Source organism: Lolium perenne, chromosome 3 (assembly GCF_019359855.2).
Source record: "Lolium perenne isolate Kyuss_39 chromosome 3, Kyuss_2.0, whole genome shotgun sequence".
Classification (NCBI taxonomy): Eukaryota; Viridiplantae; Streptophyta; class Magnoliopsida; order Poales; family Poaceae; genus Lolium; species Lolium perenne.
Window position 1 is genome coordinate 153,043,200 of NC_067246.2, and position 24,667 is coordinate 153,067,866.

A 24,667-nucleotide genomic window follows, 5' to 3' on the forward strand; every position below is an offset into this window, starting at 1 on the left:
TCTCATTGCAAATGTGCAATTAAGATAAATGTTGAGACAAATAGTAGAAATTCACGTATTCGTGCTAAGTATCACAACCTAAACCTATCTTATGTGGTGTTATATACTACACATCTGATCCTGATGTTTAGGGATGTCCTACCCAATTATTATATTCAGGCATATAAGGATGTGTATTATGAACACAAAGCTGGATTTTCTTGGATTTTCTTGAATCTTCATTGATTGACTAGATCCATACATGAAGTTTGACTTTGATATGCAAATGCATGTTGCAATATCAAGCTCTTACTTGATGTTATAGGTCTAGAGGGTAAAGGTATTCGTGTGAGGAAGTGACGAATTCTGAAGATTTTGAAGACAAGATGAAGGTTCATTAGAAGAATGAAATAAAGTTGTGGGAAGCAACCACAACAATCTGAAGTAAGGACCAATCAAAAATCACTTCTATCCTTAATTAAGGAGTACTTCAACATGGAAGTATCATGGAAGTGAGAAAAATAGTAAATATGGAGCAGTAAAAGTGGAGCCATATTCATTCTGGAAGAAGGGAATGCAAGTGAAGTCACTTACAATACTATTTTCATAGTGTCAACAAGTGGTTTTCTTGCAAAACAAACCTGGAATAAGGAAAATAGACAAGTGAAGTCGTAGCTGGTATCATAAGACCGCAGCTGATATAGGATAATGAAGAGAAAGAATGTAAAGTAAGGTATATCTTAACTAAAACTATGCAAGTAGCCACAGCTGGTAAGAAGATATTGACTAGAACCATAACATAGCCACAGCGGGTATCCAATAAGCCACATCTGGTACTAGGTAGTCTGCAGCTGGTACCAGATAGCCCACAGCCTGAACAATTCTTTACCCTAAAAAAAAGGGGGATTCCGCAGCTAGTATTTCACAACTGGTATCTCGTAGTTGGTAAATATTTAGTCGGAGGATTCATAATGGATACCCACAACTGTGTGGATGCACCACAAAGAATTCTTCATGAGACTCTAGAAAAGTACAAACTATAAGCTAGACTAAGACTAATCTTCTAACCTTGGAGTTTAATGATTGGAAGAAAGGAAGATTGAAGATCATTAGTAAACTCCAAGGGGGAAGGGAAGGCTGAAGGAGAAGTATTAAAATATGATATTCGGAGTATGATGGACCAAGAAGAAGGTCTGAACTGAGAGGAAGTCCGATCTTATTTTTATAAGGTTGTTGGGAAGTACCCATATAAAAGTACTCTCAGGAGGTTGTCGGACCAGAAGCCGAGGTTCATATCTCGAGGAAGTAAGGGTTAGACCTTAACTTGAGTGGATAATTGTAATTACTCGAAACCAGGAGACCTCAAGTAAGTCTAAGATAATGAAGTTGGATGAAGAAGATGTCGAAGGATAAGCAAAGCCTAAGAAGATACTATACAAAGGAGTTTGACCCTACTAAAACATAAGCCGATTAGAAAGATTCCTTTCATGGAACCTAAAGAAACCAAAAGGAAGATAACTAGTAGAAACTAGAAACCATGACTGGATGGACTAAATGAGTCTAATCCATTTGTAGGACTAAACAACTAGGACCATGCCTATTGTAAATACCTTACGAAGTACCATTACTTTCGTTATGGTAGTAAGGGACAACAATACCTTATCTGAAACAAATCCTTTAGAATTAAGGTTTGGACACCACAGCTGGTACACCGTAGTGCCATATTACATCGCAGCTGGATTATCGCAGTTGATAGAACCAAGCTTTGAGTACCCAAATAGGAAGAGGTCACCACAACCATTAGTAAAGGCCATTAACACAATAAGATGTCCTAATCCAAGAATCTTTGGAGAGTAAGCCTATAAGCTTAGAGTGTTGGAAGAAATCATAGAATTGAAGAAAGTATCAGTGCCAGACATCAGAAGACTTCATGAAGGATCTGGACAAGGGATATATTCAATTATATCTAATGAGATCACTAGGGAGTTTGAAAGGTTGGTGATCTGTTCAAGACATTTCAACATTCCGAAACATGAGAGCGTTCGAACTTCGGGACGAAGTTCAGTTTAAGGGGGAGAGGCTGTAATATCCCAGGTTTAGAGGCAAGAAAAAGAGAGAACACGAGAGTGTGCATTGCATTCATGCATAGAAAATCCGGGGGATTTTCGCGCGTTCATCTAAAACACAAAGTGATCGAGGTTTCTCTTGTGTCGATGGAATTGATGTGTGTCATCCACACAAGTGCGATAAATTTCGACATGATCTTTGTTGATTTATTATGTTTTCGAGGGAAATAGTTTGAATTCAAATTCAAACATGAAAGACATAATTCAAAAATAATTTGAATTGGAATTTGAATTCTAAACAATTATATAAATACAAAGTAAATATAAGTAGAAATGAGAATCAAATATTACAAATAATATTTCACATAAGTATTTCATTTACAACATTTATTGAATATTACATGTTGGAAAAGAAATAGAAGATTACAAAAGTAATAAAGGGAAATCCTAAACTAAATCTTCATCTTCCAAATATCTCCCAATCTTCTTATTCTTTTCCAGCAAAAGAAAAATAAAGCAAAGACAAAGAAGAAAGAATATTGGGTTAATGTTAAAATGTTTGTCTCCATATTTTGGGAGACAATTTTAATATTGGAGGCTAGCTAATGAGAATTAGGAACTTGTCCTAGTCCTCAAATGGTGATTAGAGGGATTTATTCATATTTAGGCAACATTTGGATCAGCTAAGTATGTTTTGGGTCAATCCGGATCAATTTGATCATAAGGCAGCAGTCAACAAGTAGGCATCAGGAACAAGTGGCAGCAGTTGATCCACATCAGAGAATGGTAAGGCAACCATAAGATAATTCTATTCATTCTTAGGCAACAAGGCAACAATTTGCATATCCCTCTAATCTAGCTAGAATCCTTCAAAAGCCACATAGTTGATTAAATGAATCATAATTGACATGGAAAAGTCAATATGATCCGAATACAATTATCCTAAGCCACATATTAATTAAGCAAGGCCTAATTAAATCATAGACACATGGCCCATGGTTGAGCTCACATGTTACTAGTTCAGTAAACAAAGGAAAACTGACAGCCCAGGGAGAGATATTTTCATGGATAAGGCAAGGGTAGTGGTATGATTGCAACAAGGGAAAAGTGAGGAAACATTGAAACTTGTTCAATCAGATGAGATCATCTGCAAGCAGCACAGTCGCAACATGCACACTGTGTGCTGTCACACACACAGCTAACAGCCCAGCACCACAAAAGCAAAGCAGCTCACACATAGGTTCTGCATGTGTGTGTTGTCAACCAAGGACAGCAAGAGAGCAGGGTATATAAGCATATTACTTGCAGCACACCATTGCCTAAGCACCACACTTCTATTCCATCCATCGCCAGACCAAGAAAATTCCCAAGAACAGCAATTGTTCTTCATTCACAAACCAGTTAACCATTTAGGAAATCAGTATCAAGATCACAGCCAAAGTTGCGAGGAAAACCATGGTGACAAAAAGAGCCCAGGAGGAGCAGGCACAACTCATGGAGGAGGTGGAAGCCAAGATCAGCAACAAAGCCAGATCAACATCAAGCAAGATAAAGTGACTCTCCAACAGCAGGTTTTTAGGCAACAAATTAAGCATAGCATCTGTTCTTAGTTTTGCATGAGCACATCAATAAAGGGGAAAAAGGGAAATAATACACACACAACCAATCCAACTACCTTTCCACCAGATTCTATCTAGGAGGATTGGAGGGATTGTTTTCTCTCAGTATTGAATAGAAGTGCTATTCATATTCATCCCAGAGAACTTAAGGCACAAGCAGTATCTGTTCTTATCAAATAAATTTGTGCCTCAGCCTTTGCATCATCGGCAAGGCTACAAGATCAAGCATATAATCTGTTCTTACCAGTTTATATATAGAATCAGAGAAACCATCTATGAGAGCAGGCAGGTCCATGAGAGAAAACCAGCTAATAATCATGTCAAGTAAACTGGTCAAGTATCCACCTTGCACCACATACACACTCACTTGTTGTACCATACTGGACATTATCCAATAATCTATCAGATCATATATAGCCAGCAGAAAAACCACCATACAATCTTATAATCAAGGTACCAAGAAGAGCATCAAGTAAATCAGGTCTTTGTACACATCAATACTGTTTTGTCAGACTAATGCCCCCACAGACTACACATGCTTTGGAGGATTATCCATCCAAAAAGGAAGCATTTCATTTCACATATGAATTACCAATCTCAGGCAGTAGATGCAATAACTGTAGGGATCATATTAAGCACAAGACACTAGATGATCTAACAGTAATATCATTTGAGGATCAACATCAGCATACAGCAACTAGACCAAGCAGTAATATTGCAGCACATATCACTATGACCAAAGACAGGGGAGTAAGGAATGATTTAGCTCACAGAAATGTAGAGGAGTAGATGCAGTAGGCGACGCCGGGGTTGCGTCGGCGACACCGTCCAACCGGCGTCGGGGACGAAGTTATCACCACACCACCAGACCACCACCATCACGAGCAGTACATCACCGACACCGTCTCACGATCCATACCACCACAGCAACACCATCGTCACACAGAGGAGATCGACGCGGGGAACCAGGAGGAGGTCCGTGGCGTCGGGGCAGTCGAGCTGGGGCTCGAGGCCAGCGACGGGGATGCAGCAAGGAGGCGATGGGGTTAGGGAAGAAGGACCACAAGGTGGTGCTAGGGCAGCATCAGCTCGCCGGAGCCTGAAGGGGGCCGGTGGCGACCAGACTAGCCGTCGATGACCGCTAGGGTTTCGGAGTCGGGCCGACCGCTAGAAACCTCAGCGGCCAAATCAACCAAGGGGAGGTGGTAGAGTTCGTCGAGGAGAGCAAAAGCCCCATCACGCCGGTGCCGGGGTTGGTCAAGAGCGGCCGGGGGCGAGCGGCGCCGCCGCGGGGGCGTGGTGGTCGCGAGAGAGAGGAGAAGAGCTAGGCGATGACCGAGTGCGTGCGAGTGTGGGAGGTGAGCGAGAGAGTAGGGGTCGGGTTGGGTTAGACCCAACCGACTCGGGCCTTTGGGCCAGGCCATTGGGCCAGCCCAACAGACCACTTGGTCTATTTTTAATCTTATTTTTATTTGTTTGTTATTTTTAGGAAAATCTTTAAACATTTAAGTAAAATAAAAATAAATCAACAAGTAGAAGTGAATATCATAAAATGACCTCTATAAATAAAATAGAAAACAAATACTTAAAGTTTAAAAGAACAACAATATAAATTTCCTCTAAAATCTTAGAAGACCAAATTTTAAATCTTAAACTATTAAAACCTAAAAACTCAGGAGATAATTTCTTGTTTCAATTCTTCACATGAAGAAAATATTAAATATTACTTTACCTTAAAGATTCCATATAAAACAACAATTGTTTCTTAATAGTTATGTTTAATCACATGAAAACTCTAATTGACCATTACTTCAATTAAAACCCTAAACCCTAATAGTATTTATCATGTTTAAGTCTTTTGAAAATAATAGAGTGTTAATTCCATTATTATTTCTCTCTTCAATTTAGTAAATTATCATGTTAATAATGAAATCAAAATTTAGAAACCCTAATTCTAATATAAACAAGAATCTTGGTCCCATCATTTTATGTGATCATCCTAAAATAGTTCCAATCCTAAAACCCTAGGAGTTTAGCCAATGTGATCATAGCCACTTCACCTTTACATGTAAGACCTTAATAAACAACCAATGAGTGCATACTCATGAGCCACTAAAATAAAATTAGGTACAATTCACATGAGACCATCATTTCATGTCTTTATTTTTGGTTAACACCTATATGATCCACTAGTGCCACTTAATTGCAAACCCTAGCTTGCTAATCTCACATTGACACCATTTATCACCATACCACACCATTAGAATCAACCTCAACCATCAAACCCTAGTAGAAATATAATGATAAACCTTATTATCAACCTTGTGTAGCAATTCACAACACATGCTCCTATCCAACTAAACCCTATTAAAGAAATAATAAACCATCTAGTTTAGAAGCAATTAGAGATTATTTAGTAAAGCAATTGTGAAACCACAGTACCCTAATAGCTAATTTATAGAACCATCTGGATAACCATCCTTTGATATGATATCATAATCAACCATAGTAATAAACCTGCACATACTTGTTGTACATAGAACCAATTCTACTTAAGCACCAACTAGCCCTATTAGTAAACCCTAATAGCACTTAGCTCCTATTTAAAGTAGTTCTTATTCTTATGTAACCTGTTCTTCAAAAGTTATTCTTTTGAAATACAAATGTTAATCAAACCATAGAAGCCATAGTTCTTATTTAAAATACTTACTAGTTCTAATTAACATGTTCTTCAAAAGTTATTCTTTTGGAATATAGAATAAGTAATCCTCAACCATGTCCTGTAGAACTTAAAATTGACAACTATTCTTTACATATTATTCCACCACTATTCTTATGTGTAGGATTGTTATGATGTCTTATATCACTTGGTTATGATGCTAATATAACCAAACCCTAATAAGAACCTTGTTTGAGAACCATTCTAAAAATGCAACCAACCCTAAAGAAATCTTTACAACTCATACATCCTAAATCATTGAGGTTAGGTTACGCTCGGGACAATTGCATCTCATATTATGCATTATAGCATCCTTGCCAGTTCTTTAAACATTGTCCTTACCGGACGATGATGGTATTTCAGAATTTGGAGTTATCACGTATCGAAGCTTTTGTCTGCATAATATTGCAGTCAAGAAAGGCAAGTTCATCGCTTGCTCATGTCATTTGATTATTTGTATCAAACTATATGCAAAGTACTATACTTATCACTCATGCATTGAAAAGCAAAGTATTATTTTACAATTATGAATATGACTATGTGGTGGGCAATGGAACCATGGTATGTGTTGATATGGTGGAGGTTCCATTGCATGGGTTATATCACCCTAGGATTAATTACCAATGCCATCCAGTGATTCTAGCGCCGTACAAACCGCGTTGACCATGAGATCTATAATGGCTCTGGGGAAGCCAGCCGTATCTTTTCCCTTCTGCACGCCAACGGATTGGTAGAGCCGACGGGGTGTTGGAGGCACTGCCGTAGGTTGGGATAGCCTTTTAAATCCCCATCCATTAGTGATGATGGCTCTACGATCTATGAAGGATTGTCCGGAGTACACCGTGAGTAAAGCCGTATTATCGGGGGAAGTCTACTGGGGTGTACGGTTGGACAAAAGGGTGGGTTTGCAGTCGCGGAGAAGGCGGTGTGGGCTTGGATCTTTATACCTGGCCTCACACCAAAGGAAGTGTGAACGGGGGCAAGTCCCTGCGGATGGCAAAAAGGGTGAGATCTCTTGTGGGAAAAGTAACGCACCTCTGCAGAGGGTATCAAGAATTGTGACTGTCACTCCCTGTTCCGGGAAGGGAACTGCGAACGCGGCAGGAAAGGAACTCCACGAAGTTCTGTTCAACCTGTGAAGACTGACGGGCATAGTTTTCAGAATAAAATAAACCTTTTGAAGAAATGTTTATGAAAACTTGCATTGGCCTATGACTTTCTGGTCTATGGCTGTAGCTAGTGCATGATACACATATTTCCTAATATGAACTTGCTGAGTACGCTCGTACTCATTCTATCCCATTTGAACCCCCTTCGTAGATCAAAGCACCGAAGGAGAAACTACCATGGAACTCGAAGACAATGGAGTCAACTCCAACAAGATGAAAAATCCAATCAAAGAAGTCAATGGAGTCAACTTCCGCATCAGCTATAATGAAAACCTAGACTAGTAATAGAAGGGAACCTTTCCCTAATCATAGCACCTAGGTAGCTAGAATTCTATAGCAAGCCAAGTAGCTCTTAAACTTGAGTTAGCAATAAGATATACTACGAGTCGTTCTTCTGGAGCTTTATTTGAAGTTTTACCTCACTGTAAAGTAGGAGGTTGTGTTGATCTTATGTAAACAGCTCATGTGTACTTCTATAGACATACCTTGGACTCGCATATGTTTCTGTTGTACCACTCTGAGAGATGTAATATGAGTGGAACGGTGTTTCACTTGTGTTATGTCAACGACTTGTGTACTACACCATGCAGTGGTACGCTGGGTCATCACATCAATGAAGTTATTCATGAACTACCTTGTTTATATTTTACCTTTCATAAATGACTTAATGATCACACCCCCTTTTGCTGAATATGAATTAACCATTGCTTGCAATGAATTAGTACTAATTAGTCACCAACAAACATAGTATGCTCAGTATGTGATTGCATTCCTGAATTAGTAATTCTACGCCACTGCAGAATATGGATGTAATTAACTAGTATCTCAAAAGATAAGGTAGCACTATGAAGGCACCCTTTTTGATAACCTTATACACCCATTGTTTCATATATAACTAATTGATTTTTGCTCCCAAAGGAGGACGAGAGACCCCCGCCATCTGCATTAGAGAGATGCATAAGGACTTTCATAAGTATATGACTTAACAATCACATCATTTATCTGAATATGAATGAACCGTTGCTTGCAACGAATTAGTACTAATCATTCATCATCAAATATAGTATACTCCGTATGTGAATGCATTCTTGAATTAGTAACTCTATGCCACTGCAAAATATGGATGTAATTAACAAGTATCTCAAATGTTAACGTAGCACAATGAAGGCACCCTTCTTGATTAACTTTTACACCCATTGTTTCATATAACTAGTTGATTTTTGCTCGAAATAGTGGGCGAGGTACCCCGGCCTCTGCATCGAAGAGATGCATATGGCCGTTATTTAGTAGGGATTTCTATTTTCGTGCCCTCGGTTCCTTAGTTGTGCTCAGTTTTCCCCAGCTCCTTAGTTTTTCCTCAGTTTTCCCCAAGTCCTTGTTTGAAACGCGCAGAAGCAGCTCAGATGGCAGGATTCCCATTTAGTTGACCGTTCTGTGCTGACGTGTGGGGCCGCGTCATGTGGGCCCGCGTCGCGTGGGGCTGGTAGAAAGGGACCGTGTGGGACAGGACGAGATAGCGTTTGGTTGCACGTGAGCAGGAGCTGGTTTTTGTCTCTCTCGGCCCAAATTGGCATTTTCTCTTTTAAGAGTACCTTTTCTGCCTCCTTCTCTCTGCCTTTATTCACCTAATTAGTATCAAATCTATAGAAAGCTTGCATTTCTGTATTTCTTCAATTATTATTTGTGCCTTTTGGCCCTCGTTGTTTGCCCAATATGGCAGCAATTCTAGTAGGGAGCCCAATCTAGTACTCCATCTAGTCCATATGTATGTAGTTAAATCTAGAAGCAAATCTACAGGGAATGTACGATAAATTCACGAGGTCATATAGTAGAATAGGGATAGATAATAGGGATCCCTCCCTAGATAATAAGCTGCATTCAGCAGCCAAACATAGTAGGGTTCGAGGTTCTTCACAGCACCATCATACTAACAACATAACAACGAGGGATCCCTAGCTAACAACAAAGGGATCCCAACAACAAAATGGAGGAGGCAGCAGCAGCACACGTCCAGGACTCCACCTACCCCATCTGCCTCTGCCTCCACTTGTTGCTCCCCTTGGGAGCCTTGGGCTTGAGCGGAGGCATGCGCCCGGCGGAGATCTCCACACGCTGGATGATGCGGAGGTGCATGCCGAGCGCCATGTGCTTGGCGCGGAAGGAGTGGGGGTTCACCGATGCGCCGACCTTGGGGTTGGTGTTGCCGATGTTCTCGGCATGCTTGGGGTTGGTGTTACAAACTTTCGTTACCTAACCTTCAACACGAAACTTGTTTCAAATCACTTTTGGTGTACAAGAAACAAATCCCACCTTGATTTGAGCACCACAGCCTCCAAACTTTGCCGATGCCGATATCGGCATGGTCAGAACGGCTATGCTCGCCGCCACTGCTAGGTCACCATCGGGATGCACCCTCAATCCCGTCCCCTCATTCGATCACTGACGTACCAGAGATACCGCCGAGGCCAAAGCCGAACGTACATGCTGATGCCAATGCTGAACATGCATGCACGCCGCTGTGGGCACGGCCACGCCGCCCCGCTATGCTGGACGCCACAGACCACCGCGAGGTCTTTCCCTTCGCCACCACACTCTTCTAGCACCCATCTATACACGCCAGAAAGGAGAGACACTAGTTTTCTCTACATTGCTCGCGTTCGTGTCGGACATGGTCAGTCAAAGTTTTGAGGTAGTCGTCGATGTCGTCGACCATTTCTTCTCTTCTTTGCATGGTTAAACGCGTCTAGTTCATATCTATCTAATGCGTCTGGTCTCGCCTCATGCAGTTCTTTGTGGACGTCGATCTCATCTCGGCACCCCGCAGGCCACCTCCTCCGTGCCATCTATGTAGAGCTCCGTTTAAAAATCTATTCCTACCCATGTATTGACCCTTGTATCAGCGCCATGGCCACTTGTCATTCGATATACCGAAGCCCCACTCGTGCGCGTTTTGGTCGGGGATACAACGATGCTTACGGTCAAACAAAGATGGATGGTCTGACATGTCTTTGCGGGCTCTACGTGGCCCCACTAGTCAGAAGATAACGGTCAACCGTGAGGCAACCGGCCGTTACAGCACCTGTGATGGTTTCAGACAAGGTCTTGGGGAAAACTGAGGAAAAACTAAGGAGCTGGGGAAAACTGAGCACAACTAAGGAACCGAGGGCACGAAAATAGAAATCCCTATTTAGTACTCCATCTCATGAAACATGTTGGAACTTTTTCTTACTTTTGATTTACTCCCTCCGTCCCACCAAAAGTGTCTTGAATATCTGCCTTCTCCTTTTTCCCTAAGAAAAGTAACTCAATCAAAATCCAATTATTTACTAAACAAGAATGAAATACTTGTTATGCCTAATTTACTTAGTTTAACCTGCACCTTTTATAATTCTGTTCTTTATCCGGCTAGCTTTTTCTTTGCCAAATTTCCCGAAGCTTATGCATATTTCAACCCCATCGTGGATGTTATGCCTGTCATACCTCTATTCTTTTTTTTCTATTAGCCCTTGTTTGGCAAGCTTCTTTAAGTTTCCCATGAAATGTTTAGTACTCTATCTACCAAATTGAATGTTGTATTCATTCCAAAAAATCAACAAAATGTGTACAAGGCGAGAACTTTTATATTTTTATATTACTAGTATGTATGAACGTCACACCATTAAAGATTCTGTTTTATAATCAAAAGAATATTTATAGCATGCCTTTCGCAAGTTTTGAAAGAATACAAAAAATATAAAAAAATAGATGTAGAGAATGTATTATTCTACCAGAGTGTAAAATCTGAAATTGAGATACCATATATTCGGGCCGCACAAAAATGACAGAATCTGATAGATTTTGAAGTTACAAAATGTTGGAATATATATGTCAGATTTTGTTGTTGTTGCAAAACCTTAAATATAAGATATTTTGATTTGGACATTTGAATGTTGGTAGAACACAACATTGTTGACACCCGTATTTAATCTCCGTTTTCTTTGGAACTTTAAAATGCAGCTCTCAAAATTTTCAAAAACCATGCTACATGTAGCTCGAGCTATATTCAATGTTTTCGAAAGAAAATATTGCCAACAATGCATATATAAAATACGAAAACAAGAGTGGTTCTACAAAAAATGATGTTTCTTCCCATCAGTCGGCAAACGAAGGGAACAAATAAAAAATTAAAAATATGTGTACATCTAACACTCACTCGTTTCTTATCTACCTTTTCCTTTGATGTTTCCTTGCGAGTTGAGAATGTAAGAACCTTCCATTGATCCATGTAGCAGTGCTGAATAGCGATTTCTTTGAACGGGGTTATTCCTATGCTTCAGGGGTTTCAGATATTTGGTCATTTTTTGGGGTAGACCCAAGGCTCACGTGATGGTTCTAAAATATTGTAGAGTTAGCTATGTGCACTCTTCACAGAGAATCCTGCTGTTGTGCAACGTTAGATTTAGCAGTCCAAGGGTCATGATTGAAGCTCTATACTCAGTTTAAAACTGGACCAACTGGTAGATTGTCTGTACTCCTATATTGTATACAAATATCTAATCATATACACCGTTGGATCACTTAAGAAGAAGGGAATTAACTACAACACATGACGTAAACTTAAGATGATATATTTGTCAAAATTTGAATGTATCTATATGCTTTCACTGTCTAGATACATCAGAATTTGGACAAATCTTAGACACTTTCGGTGGGACAGAGGTAGTATATAACTGTGTATACACTAACTAGTGTCTAGTTTTGGCGAAGTTAAGACTAGTTTCGTGGGATGGATGCAGTATAACTGATATATTAGACACTCGATTTGAACACATGAATGACCAATGTCCTTAGCTTACATAGTCGTATTTATACTGTGAGCATGAACGATGAACAGTGCTGCTATTTGAATATGGTTGCCAGTAACACCCTATTCGTCTTCATTTCTAATATTGCAGAAAACCCGATGTCCCCGTTTGTAATCCCGCCACCGGTGGTGGATGATCAGCAGTACGCGTGGTTCCTCGCTCCAACTGCTGATGGCAAGCAATTGATGATCATCCTTACAGTAAACAACATTGGGATTGCCAATGCTGAAGTACCTCCTGACATTCCCTATGCTGCTAATGGGCTTCAGCTACGGCAGTATCCTCCTGTTGCCACCTACATCTTTGAGCAGGATCCCATATCTCTGTTCGTTGCAGCACGTGCAGGGGACTTTCATTGGAGGCAGGTTAACAGCCTCGGCGACCACTCTCTGTTCCTCGGACTCAATTACCCGATCATTGCCAACCTAAAGAACCGTGAATCCAAAGCTCCTGATGGCACATTGGTTCCATTCATGAGGAAAAACTGCGTCTACACAGCATACCGGAAGTATCTTCATAATCAATACCCTAAAATTTTGCGCTATAACCTCCAGCCAGATGAAGTTGAGAATGTGGGAGTTATCAGCCTTCCCAGAGATAGTTGTGGTAGTGTCCGACAAGCGGCTATGTGGTTTAAGCCTGCTTTAAACATTGTCCGTTCGGTGTTACCTTTAAAAAACACTGACACACTTTTTTATTATGCTTGAAGTGTTGAGAAGTAGTACATTGTTTTTAGTATGTACTAGTTTGAATCAGTTTATTTGAACACTGCCCTGCTTTTGTATTTCGTGTTGCCTTCATATTATAACCCATGCATGGCTGTTTTAGGATTGACTTTATTTCAACACTATAATTACAATGTGTGTAAGTCCTTTATAATATAGCCACCTCTTGTCGATCATAGTCATGAGAGGACCATTCCTATTTTTTTCGCCGCTAAAGGGTAAAGTACATCCCTGGGGGCAGCGATTCTTACTGCAGGCCACTAAACATGCATCAACTATGAGCAAAGAAGTTGATGTGCGACCTAGGTGACTTATGCGGACCCCACTTCTTAACCAAAGAAAAAAACATGTTAATACGGAACTAATCATACGACAACTCCTATACGATATGTGTACGATTGAGCATCTGGAGGTGTGCTGCCACCTGCTTCCTCACACGTTGGGTTTGATCTTGTGTTGCATACATGGATCGGACTGAAATTGTCGTGTGCATAGCAAGGTTCATGTCAATAAGGCTGAGTGCCTGAGTTTGGCATCTAAGTCTAGGCAACAAATACTTTTTCTAAGTCTAGGCAACAAATACTTTTGGGTTCCAACGGCCATCTACATGGTATTTGCTATAGGCCTACTTTCTCAGGCTGTCGAAGCCCAATAACTAGAAATGGGCATTTCTGCTCATGCAATTTCGGTCCTTTTCTAATGAACCATAGATCCTATGATGGCAAAAAACAAAAACACGGAGATTCTGCATAAAAGTTGTTTTTATTTATTTTGAATTATTCGGTTGCAATTTTTGAAACTGCTCATGGCCAATATGAAAATCCTTGATCGCTCCATACCCACACGGATCACGGTATTTTAAAAAAATTCATAAAGTGGATTTGAAATTTAAAACATATGCTAATAATTCCATGATTTATTCTATTAACTTGCAAGATCTTGGAGCGAAAGAGCTTGTATTAGTCTGCAAAAATAATACAGGTAAACTTGTCATTAACAAGAAATGAAGGTTTATCGTCCAAAGAGGATGCCATGTGGGGCCCATGAGCCAGCAGCGTCCTCAACATTTCAAAGGCGGTAGGAGATCCAAAAAAAAGGAAAGTATCCCGAAAATAGGGGTCAAAAATAAATCATAGAAAGGAATCATTTATAGTTCAGAGTGGCTAACATGTTGGACAGATCTGCCAGCAGCATCCTCATCATTTCAAAGTCGGCAGAGGATCAAAAGAAAAAAAAAGGCAAATAGCCAGAAATTAGGGGTCAAAAGTAAATCCAACAAAGGAAACTTTTATTATTCATAGAAGAAGACATGTGGGACCGACCTGCCAGCATCTTCATCATCGTTTTAAAGGCCACAGGGGATCAAAAGAAAAAGGCAAATAGCCAGAAATTAGGGGTAAAAAATAAATCCAACAAAGGAAAGGTTTATTTTTCATAGAGGCTGACCTTTGGGACCCATGAGCCAGTAGCCTACTCAATTTCAAAGGCGGCATAGGATCGAAAGAAAAAAGGCAAGTGACAAAAAATCAGGGGGTAAAAAAATCCAAGAAAAGGAACTTTATTGTACATAGAAGATGACATGCGGGTCCCATGAGCCAGCACCTTACTCCACATTTCAGAGGCGGCATGAGATCGAAAGAAAAAGGAAAGTGACCAAATATCAGGAGCAAAAAATAATCCAAGAAAAGAAACTTTTATTGTACATAGAGGATGACATATGGGTCCCATGTTGTAGCAGCGGTCTGAACGTTTCAAAGACGGCATGAGATCGAAAGAAAAAGGCAAGTGACAAAATATCAGGAGCCAAAAATAATCCAAGAAAAGAAACTTTCATTGTACATAGAGGATGACATATGGGTCCCATGTTGTAGCAGCGGTCTGAACGTTTCAAAGACGGCATGAGATCGAAAGAAAAATGCAAGTGACCAAATATCAGGAGCCAAAAATAATCCAAAAAAGAAAATTTATTGTACATAGTTAATGACATGCGAGTCCCATGAGCCAGCAGCTTACTCAACGTTTGAGAGGCGGCATGAGATTGAAAGAAAAAGGCAAGTCACCAAATATCAGGAGCCAAAAATAATCCAAAAAATGAAACTTTTATTGTACATAGAGTATGACATGCGGGTCCCATTAGGCAGCAGCATCCTCAACGTTTCCAAGGCGGCATGGGATCAAAATAAAAAGGAAATAGCCAAAAAGCAGAGGGTGAAAAAATTGAAGAAAAAAAACTTTTATTGTTCATAGTGGATGACATGTGGGACCCATGAGGCAGCAGCATCCTCAACGTTTCCAAGGCAGCAGGGGATCGAAAGAAAAAAGGAAATAGCCAAAAATCAGAGGGTGAAAATAATCCAAGAAAAGAAACTTTTATTTTACATTGAGGATGACATGTGGGTCCTATTTTGCAGCAGCGGTCTCAACGTTTCAAATGCGGCTTGAGATCAAAAGAAAAAGAAAGAAAAGAAAGATTTCAATTGGGCTGCATCTGGCCATTTGGGCTTTCGAACTATCCTGCTGGACGCTTTTGGACTCGTACAATTTGAGCCCACTCCAAAACAGGAAAGTCCTATGCTTCACGCAAAAAAAAACAAGGAGATTCAACATATAAGTTTGTTTATTTAAAATTAAAGATTAATTTTTTTCCGTTTGCAATAGCTCAGAGCGAAATACACTATTTATTGTCTGCAAAATAATCAAGATACACATGTTTCTTGTACGGGCGAGGCTGACATCGGGTACCCATGAGCCTGCAGCGTCGTCAACGTTTTAAAGACGGCAGAGGATCGAAAAAAAAAATCAGATGGTAAAAAAATCCAAAAAAAAGAAACATTTATTGTTCTGAGAGGATGACATGCGGGACCCATGAGGCAGCAGCATCCTCAACGTTTCCAAGGCGACACAGGATTTTAAAAAAGGCGAAATAGCCAGAAATTAGAGGTCAAAATAACTCCAAGAAAGGAAAGGTTTATTGTTCATAGAGGCTGACATGTGGGACCCATGAGCCAGCAGAATCCTCAACGTTTCAAAGGCGGCAGGGGATCAAAAGAAAAAGGAAGTAGCCAAAAATTAGGGGTAAAAAACAACTCCAAAAAAGGAAACTTTTATTGTTCATAGATGATGACATGCGGGACCCATGAGCCAGCAGCTTACTCAATGTTTCAAAGGCGGCATGAGATCGAAAGAAAAAGGCAAGTGACAAAATATCAGGAGCCAAAGATAATCGAAGAAAAGAAACTTTATTGTGCATAGAGGATGACATGCGGGTCCCACTTAGCAGCAGCGGTCTCAACGTTTCAAATGCGGCTTGAGATCAAAAGAAAAAGAAAGTTGATTGTACATAGAGTATGACATGCGGGTCCCATGAGTTAGCAGCTTACTCAACGTTTCCAAGGCGGTAGGGGATCAAAAGAAAAAGGCAAGTGACCAAAACTAAGGGTGAAAAATAATCCAAGAAAAGAAACTTTTATTGTACATGGAGAATTACATGCGGGTACCATTTTGCAGCAGCTGTCCCAACGTTTCAAATGCGGCTTGAGATCAAAAGAAAAAAGAAAGTAGCCAGAAATTAGGGGGTAAAAAAACTCCAAGAAAGGAAAGCTTTATCATTCATACAGGCTGACATGTGGGACCCATGAGCCAGCAGAATCCTCAACGTTTCAAAGGCGGCAGGGGATCAAAAGAAAAAGGAAATAGCCAAAAATCAGAGGGTGAAAAAAAACCAAGAAAATGAACTTTTGTAGTACATAGAGGATGACATGCGGGTCCCATGAGCCTGCAGGTTCCTCAACGTTTCAAACGTGGCATGAGATCGCAAGAAAAACGCAAGTGACCAAATATCAGGAGCCAAAAATAATTCAAGAAACGAAACTTGATTGTACATAGAGGATGACATGCGGGTCCCATTTTGCAGCAGCGGTATCACCGTTTGAGAGGCTGCACGGGATCGAAAGAAAAAGGCAAGTGACAAAATATCAGGAGCCAAAAATAATCCAAGAAAAGAAATTTTATTGTACATAGAGGATGACATGCGGGTCCCATTTTGCAGCAGCGGTCTCAACGTTTCCAAGGCGGCACAGGACCAAAAGAAAAATGAAGTAGCCAGAAATCAGGGGGTGTAAAAATCCAATAAAAGAAAGATTTCAATAGGGCTGCATCTGGACATCTGGGCCTTCGAACTATCCTGCTGGGCCTTTTGACTCGTACAATTTCAGCCCACTCCAAAGCAGGAAAGTTCGGATTTTTTCTAAAAAAAACAGGAAAGTCCTATGCTTCGCAAAAATAGAAAACAAGGAGATTCAACATATAAGTTTGTTTATGTAAAAATAAAGATTTAATTTATCCGTTTGCAATAGCTCAAAGCGCAATACACTGTTTATTGTCTACAAAATAATCAAGATATCACATGTTTCTTGTACGGGGAGGCTGACATCGAGGACCCATGAGCTAGCAGCGTTGTCAACGTTTTAAAGGCGGCAGGGGATGGAAAGAAAAAATAAACCAAAAAACTGTTGGTAAAAAATCCAAGAAAAGAAACATTTTCGTTCTGAGAGGATGACATGCGGGACCCATGAGGCAGCAGCATCCTCGGCGTATATTGTTCATAGAGGCTGGCATGTGGGACCCGTGAGCCAGCAGCGTCCTCAAGACTTTAAGGAGGCAGGAGATTGAAAGAAAAAATAAACCAAAAATCTGTTGGTAAAAATCCAAGAAAAGAAACATTTTCGTTCTAAGAGGATGATATGCGGGACCCATGAGGCAGCAGCATCCTCGGCGTTTATTGTTCATAGAGGCTGACATGTGGGACCCGTGAGCCAGCAACGTCCTCAACGTTTTAAAGGCGGTAGGAGATCGAAAGAAAAAATAAGCCAAAAATCATTTGGTAAACAAAATCCAAGAAAAGAAACATTTACCGTTCTGAGAGGATGACATGCGGGACCCATGAGGCAGCAGCATCCTCAACGATTCCAAGGCGGCAGGGGATCAAAGGAAAAAAAGGAAATATCCAGAAATTAATTAGGGGTTCAAAATAAATCCATCAAAGGAAACTTTTATTGTTCACAGAGGATGACATGTGGGACCGACCTGCCAACATCATCCTCATCGTTTCAAAGGGGGCAGGAGATCAAAAGAAAAAGGCAAATAGCCAGAAATTAGGGGTCAAAAATAACTCCAAGAAAGGAAACTTTTATTGTTCGTAGAGGATGACATGCGGGACCCATGAGCCAGTAGCTTACTCAACGTTTCAAAGGCGGCATGAGATCGAAAGAAAAAGGCAAGTGACAAAATATCAGGAGCCAAAGATAATCCAAGAAAAGAAACTTTATTGTACATAGAGGATGACATGCGGGTCCCATTTAGCAGCAGCGGTCTCAACGTTTCAAATGCGGCTTGAGGTCAAAAGAAAAAGAAAGTTGATTGAACATAGAGGATGACATGCGGGTCCCATGATACAGCAGCTTACTCAACGTTTCCAAGGCGGCAGGGGATCAAAAGAAAAAGGAAATAGCCAAAAATCAGAGGGTGAAAAAAATCCAAGAAAATAAACTTTTATAGCACATAGAGGATGACATGCGGGTCCCATGAGACAGCAGGTTCCTCAAGATTTTCAAAGGCGGCATGATATCGAAAGAAATAGGCAAGTGACCAAAAATCAGAGGGTGAAACATAATCCAAGAAATGAAACTTTTATTGTACATAGAGGATGATATGCGGGTCCCATTTTGCAGCAGCGGTCCCAACTTTTCAAATGCGGCTTGAGATCAAAAGAAAAAGAAAGTAGCTAGAAATTAGGGGGTAAAAAACTCCAAGAAAGGAAAGCTTTATCGTTCATACAGGCTGACATGTGGGACATATGAGCCAGCAGAGTCCTCAACGTTTCAAAGGCGGCAGGGGATCAAAAGAAAAAGGAAATAGCCAAAAATCAGAGGGTGAAAAAAAACCAAGAAAATGAACTTTTATAGTACATAGAGGATGACATGCGGGTCCCATGAGCCAGCAGGTTCCTCAACGTTTCAAACGTGGCATGAGATCGAAAGAAAAAGGCAAGTGACAAAATATCAGGAGCCAAAAATAATTCAAGAAAAGAAACTTGATTGTACATAGAGGATGACATGCGGGTCCCATTTAGCAGCAGCGGTATCACCGTTTGAGAGGCTGCACGGGATCGAAAGAAAAAGGCAAGTGACCAAATATCAGGAGCCAAAAATAATCCAAAAAAAAGAAATTTTATCGTACATAGAAGATGACATGCGGGTCCCATTTTGCAGCAGCGGTCTCAACGTTAAAAAAATGAAGTAGCCAGAAATCAGGGGGTTAAAAAAATCAAAGAAGAAAGATTTCAATTGGGCTGCATCTGGACATCTAGGCCTTTGAACTATCCTGCTTGGCATTTTGACTCGTACAATTTCAGCCCACTCCAAAACAGGAAAGTTCGGAATTTTCTAAAAAAAACAGGAAAGTCCTATGCTTCGCAAAAACAAAAAAACAAGGAGATTCAACATATAAGTTTGTTTATGTAAAAATAAAGATTTAATTTATCCGTTTGAAATAGCTCAGAGCGCAATACACTGTTTATTGTGTGCAAAATAATCAAGATATCACATGTTTCTTGTATGGGGAGGCTGACATCGGGGACCCATGAGCCAGCAGCGTCGTCAACGTTTTAAAGGAGGCAGGGGATGGAAAGAAAAAATAAACCAAAAATATGTTGGTAAAAAATCCAAGAAAAGAAACATTTTCATTCTAAGAGGATGACATGCGGGACCCATGAGGCAACAGCATCCTCAGCGTTTATTGTTCATAGAGGCTGACATGTGGGACCCGTGAGCTAGCAGCGTCCTCAATGTTTTAAAGGCAGCAGGAGATCGAAAGAAAAAATAAGCCAAAAATCATTTGGTAAACAAAATCCAAGAAAAGAAACATTTACCGTTCTGAGAGGATGACATGCGGGACCCATGAGGCAGCAGCATCCTCAACGATTCCAAGGCGGCAGGGGATCAAAGGGAAAGAAAGGAAATATCCAAAACTTAATTAGGGGTTCAAAATAAATTCATCAAAGGAAACTTTTATTGTTCACAGAGTATGACATGTGGGACCGACCTGCCAACAATGTCCTCATCGTTTCAAAGGGGGTAGGAGATCAAAAGAAAAAGGCAAATAGCCAGAAATTAGGGGTCAAAAAATAACTCCAAGAAAGGAAACTTTTATTGTTCGTAGAGGATGACATGCGGGACCCATGAGCCAGCAGCTTACTCAACGTTTCAAAGGCGGCTTGAGATCGAAAGAAAAAGGCAAGTGACAAAATATCAGGAGCCAAAGATAATCCAAGAAAAGGAACTTATTTTACATAGAGGATGACATGCGGGTCCCATTTAGCAGTAGCGGTCTCAACGTTTCAAATGCGACTTGAGATCAAATGAAAAAGAAAGTTGATTGTACATAGAGGATGACATGCGGGTCCCATGAGTCAGCAGCTTACTCCACGTTTCTAAGGCGGCAGGGGATCAAAAGAAAAAGGAAATAGCCAAAATTCAGAGGGTGAAAAAAATCCGAGAAAATAAACTTTTATAGCAAATAGAGGATGACATGCGGGTCCCATGAGCCACCAGGTTCCTCAATGTTTCAAGGCATGAGATCGAAAGAAAAAGGCAAGTGACCAAATATCAGGATCCAAAAATAATTCAAGAAAAGAAACTTGGTTGTACATAGAGGATGACATGCGGGTCCCATGAGTCAGCAGCTTACTCAACATTTCCAAGGCGGCAGGGGATCAAAAGAAAAAGGAAATAGCCAAAAATCAGAGGGTGAAAAAAATCCAAGAAAATAAACTTTTATAGCACATAGAGGATGACATGCGGGTCCCATGAGCCAGCAGGTTCCTCAACGTTTCAAACGTCGCATGAGATCGAAGGAAAAAGGCAAGTGACCAAATATCAGGATCCAAAAATAATTCAAGAAAAGAAACTTGATTGTACATAGAGGATGACATGCGGGTCCCATTTAGCAGCAGCGGTATCACTGTTTGAGAGGCTGCACGGGATCGAAAGAAAAAGACAAGTGACCTAATATCAGGAGCCAAAAATAATTCAAGAAAAGAAACTTGATTGTACATAGAGGATGACATGTGGGTCCCATTTAGTAGCAGCGGTATCACTGTTTGAGAAGCGGTAGGGGATCGAAAGAAAAAGGCAAGTGACCAAATATGAGGTGCCAAAAAATCCAAGAAAAGAAAGTTTTATAGTACATAGAGGATGACATGCGGGTCCCATGAGCCTGCAGGTTCCTCAACGTTTCAAACGTGGCATGAGTTCGAAAGAAAAAGGCAAGTGACCAAATATCAGGAGCCAAAAATAATTCAAGAAAAGAAACTTGATTGTACATAGAGGATGACAAGCGGGTCCCATTTAGCAGCAGCGGTGTCACCATTTGAGAGGTTGCACGGGATCAAAAGAAAAAGGCAAGTGAGCAAATATCAGGAGCCAAAAATAATTCAAGAAAAGAATGTTTTATAGTACATAGAGGATGACATGCGGGTCCCATTTAGCAGCAGCGGTCTCACCGTTTGAGAGGCGGCAGGGGATCGAAAGAAAAAGGTAAGTGACCAAATATGAGTTGCCAAAAAAATCCAAGAAAAGAAAGTTTTATAGTACATAGAGGATGACATGCGGGTCCCATTTAGCAGCAGCGGTATCACCGTTTGAGAGGCGGCAGGGGATCGAAAGAAAAAGGCAAGTGACCAAATTTGAGGTGCCAAAACAAACTCCAAGAAAAGAAAGTTGATTGCTCATAGAGGATGACATGCGGGTTCCAATTAGCAGCAGCGGTCTCAACGTTTCCAAGGCAGCAAGGGATCAAAAGAAAAAAGATGTAGCCAGAAATTAGGGGGTCAAAAAAATCCAAGAATAGAAAGAATTTTGGTTCATAGAGGATGACATGCAGGACCCATCATCCTGCATCGTAAACGGCTCGATCGGAGAGCGTTGAACGAGATGGCGCGATCGAGAAAAAAACAATGCAAGAGAGGCTGCCATCTGGGCCCTACATCCCTCGGCGGTGCGGATTTGCGTTGACTCGGCCGGCGAACCCGAGAATTCAAGATGCACCACGTCCCGGGACACCATACGCGACGTTTTGGCCGTTTTCGTCTGGCTAGGTGGCCTAAAAACGAGAAAAAAATGTTTTGACATGCACAATGGAGAGACCAAAAATCGTCGGCCATGGTGCACCAGCAACCACGGCGCGACTTCAACTTCGTCGGCCATGGCAACTTTTCTTGTAGTGTGGGGAAGCACACAGACGTCGACATGGGTCATCTCTCGTGTGGCGATGAAGAATCGAATAGGATGATGTTTGCTAATAAGGTTCCTCTTGTTCCAGCGTAGCAATTGCTCTTCTTAGTTAGTGGCATGTTCTATCTGGTTGAAAAACTTGTGTTAGTATTTTTCATTTTGTTTTGGGTACTCCTTGATGTCTACGGGTGCTTCTATTCTTGTAGACAGTGTTGGGCCTCCAAGAGCAGAGGTTTGTAGAACAGCAGCAAGTTTCCCTTAAGTGGATCACCCAAGGTTTATCGATCTCAGGGAGGAAGAGGTCAAAGATATCCCTCTCAAGCAACCCTGCAACCACAAAGCAAGAAGTCTCTTGTGTCCCCAACACACCTAATACACTTGTCAGATGCATAGGTGCACTAGTTCGGCAAAGAGATAGTGAGATGCAAGTAATATGGATGAGTATGAGTGGTAATAGTAATCTGAATAAAATATGGCAGCGAGTAAACATGCAACAAAACAGTAAACAAACGGAGATTCGATGCTTGGAAGCAAGGCCCAGGGATCCTGCTTTCACTAGTGGACACTCTCAACAATGATCACATAATAGGACTACTCTACACCCTCTTGTTGGATGATGAACACCACTAATTGTGTAGGATTACACGAACCCTCAATGCCGGAGTTAACAGGCTCCACAATATTCGATATTCATATTTAAATAACCTTAGAGTGCAAGATAGATCAACACAATTACACCGAGAACTAACATAGCATGCACACTGTCATCATCACACTATGAAGGAGGCATAGATCACATCAATACTATCATAGCAATAGTTAACTTCATAATCTACAAGAGATTACAATCATAACCTACGCCAAGTACTACACGATGCACACACTGTCATCATTACACCGTGCAGGAGGAATAGAGTACTTTAATAACATCACTAGAGTAGCACATAGATGATATTCAACTAGATCACATAAAGAGAGAGATGAACCACATAGCTACAGCGGAGCCCTCAGCCCCGGGGGTGAATTACTCCCTCCTCATCATGGAGACAGCGATGGCGGTGAAGATGGCGGTGGAGACGGCGGTGGAGATGACTCCGGGGGCAATTCCCCGTCCCGGCGGCGTGCCGGAACAGAGACTTCTGTCCCCCGAATTGGAGTTTCGCGATGGCGGCGGCTCTGGATGGTTTTCTCTGGTTTCGTCGAACGGGGTCGAGGATTTAGGTCAGGGATGACTAAATAGGCGAAGAGGCGGAGTCGAAGGGGCCACAGGGGGCCCACACACTAGGGGGATGTGCCCCCCCTTTGGCCGCGCCGCCCTGTGGGGTGGGGCCCCCCTGGCTCCCCTCTGGCCCTTCTTCGGTGCTCTGGAAGCTTCCGGGAATTCTAAGATCTTCGGTGTTGATTTCGTCCGATTCCGAGAATATTTCCTTACTAGGATTTCTGAAACCAAAAACAGCAGAAAACAACAACTGGCCCTTCGGCATCTCGTCAATAGGTTAGTTCCGGAAAACGCATAAATATGACATAAAGTATGCACAAAACATGTAGATATCATCAATAATGTGGCATGGAACATAAGAAATTATCGATACGTCGGAGACGTATCAGCACCCCCAAGCTTAGTTCATGCTCGTCCCGAGTAGGTAAACGATAACAAAGATAATTTCTGGAGTGACATGCCATCATAATCTTGATCATACTATTGTAAGCACATGTAATGAATGCAGCGATCAAAGCAATGGTAAATGACATGAGTAAACAAATGAATCATATAGCAAAGACTTTTCATGAATAGTACTTTCAAGACAAGCATCAATAAGTCTTGCATAAGAGTTAACTCATAAAGCAATAATTCAAAGTAAAGGTATTGAAGCAACACAAAGGAAGATTAAGTTTCAGCGGTTGCTTTCAACTTGTAACATGTATATCTCATGGATATTGTCAACATAGAGTAATATAACAAGTGCAATATGCAAGTATGTAGGAATCAATGCACAGTTCACACAAGTGTTTGCTTCTTGAGATGGAGAGAAATAGGTGAACTGACTCAACATAAAAGTAAAAGAATGGCCCTTCGCAGAGGGAAGCATTGATTGCTATATTTTTGCTAGAGCTTTGGTTTTGAAAACAAGAAACAATTTTGTCAACGGTAGTAATAAAGCATATGTGTTATGTAAATTATATCCTACAAGTTGCAAGCCTCATGCATAGTATACTAATAGTGCCTGCACCTTGTCCTAATTAGCTCGAATTACC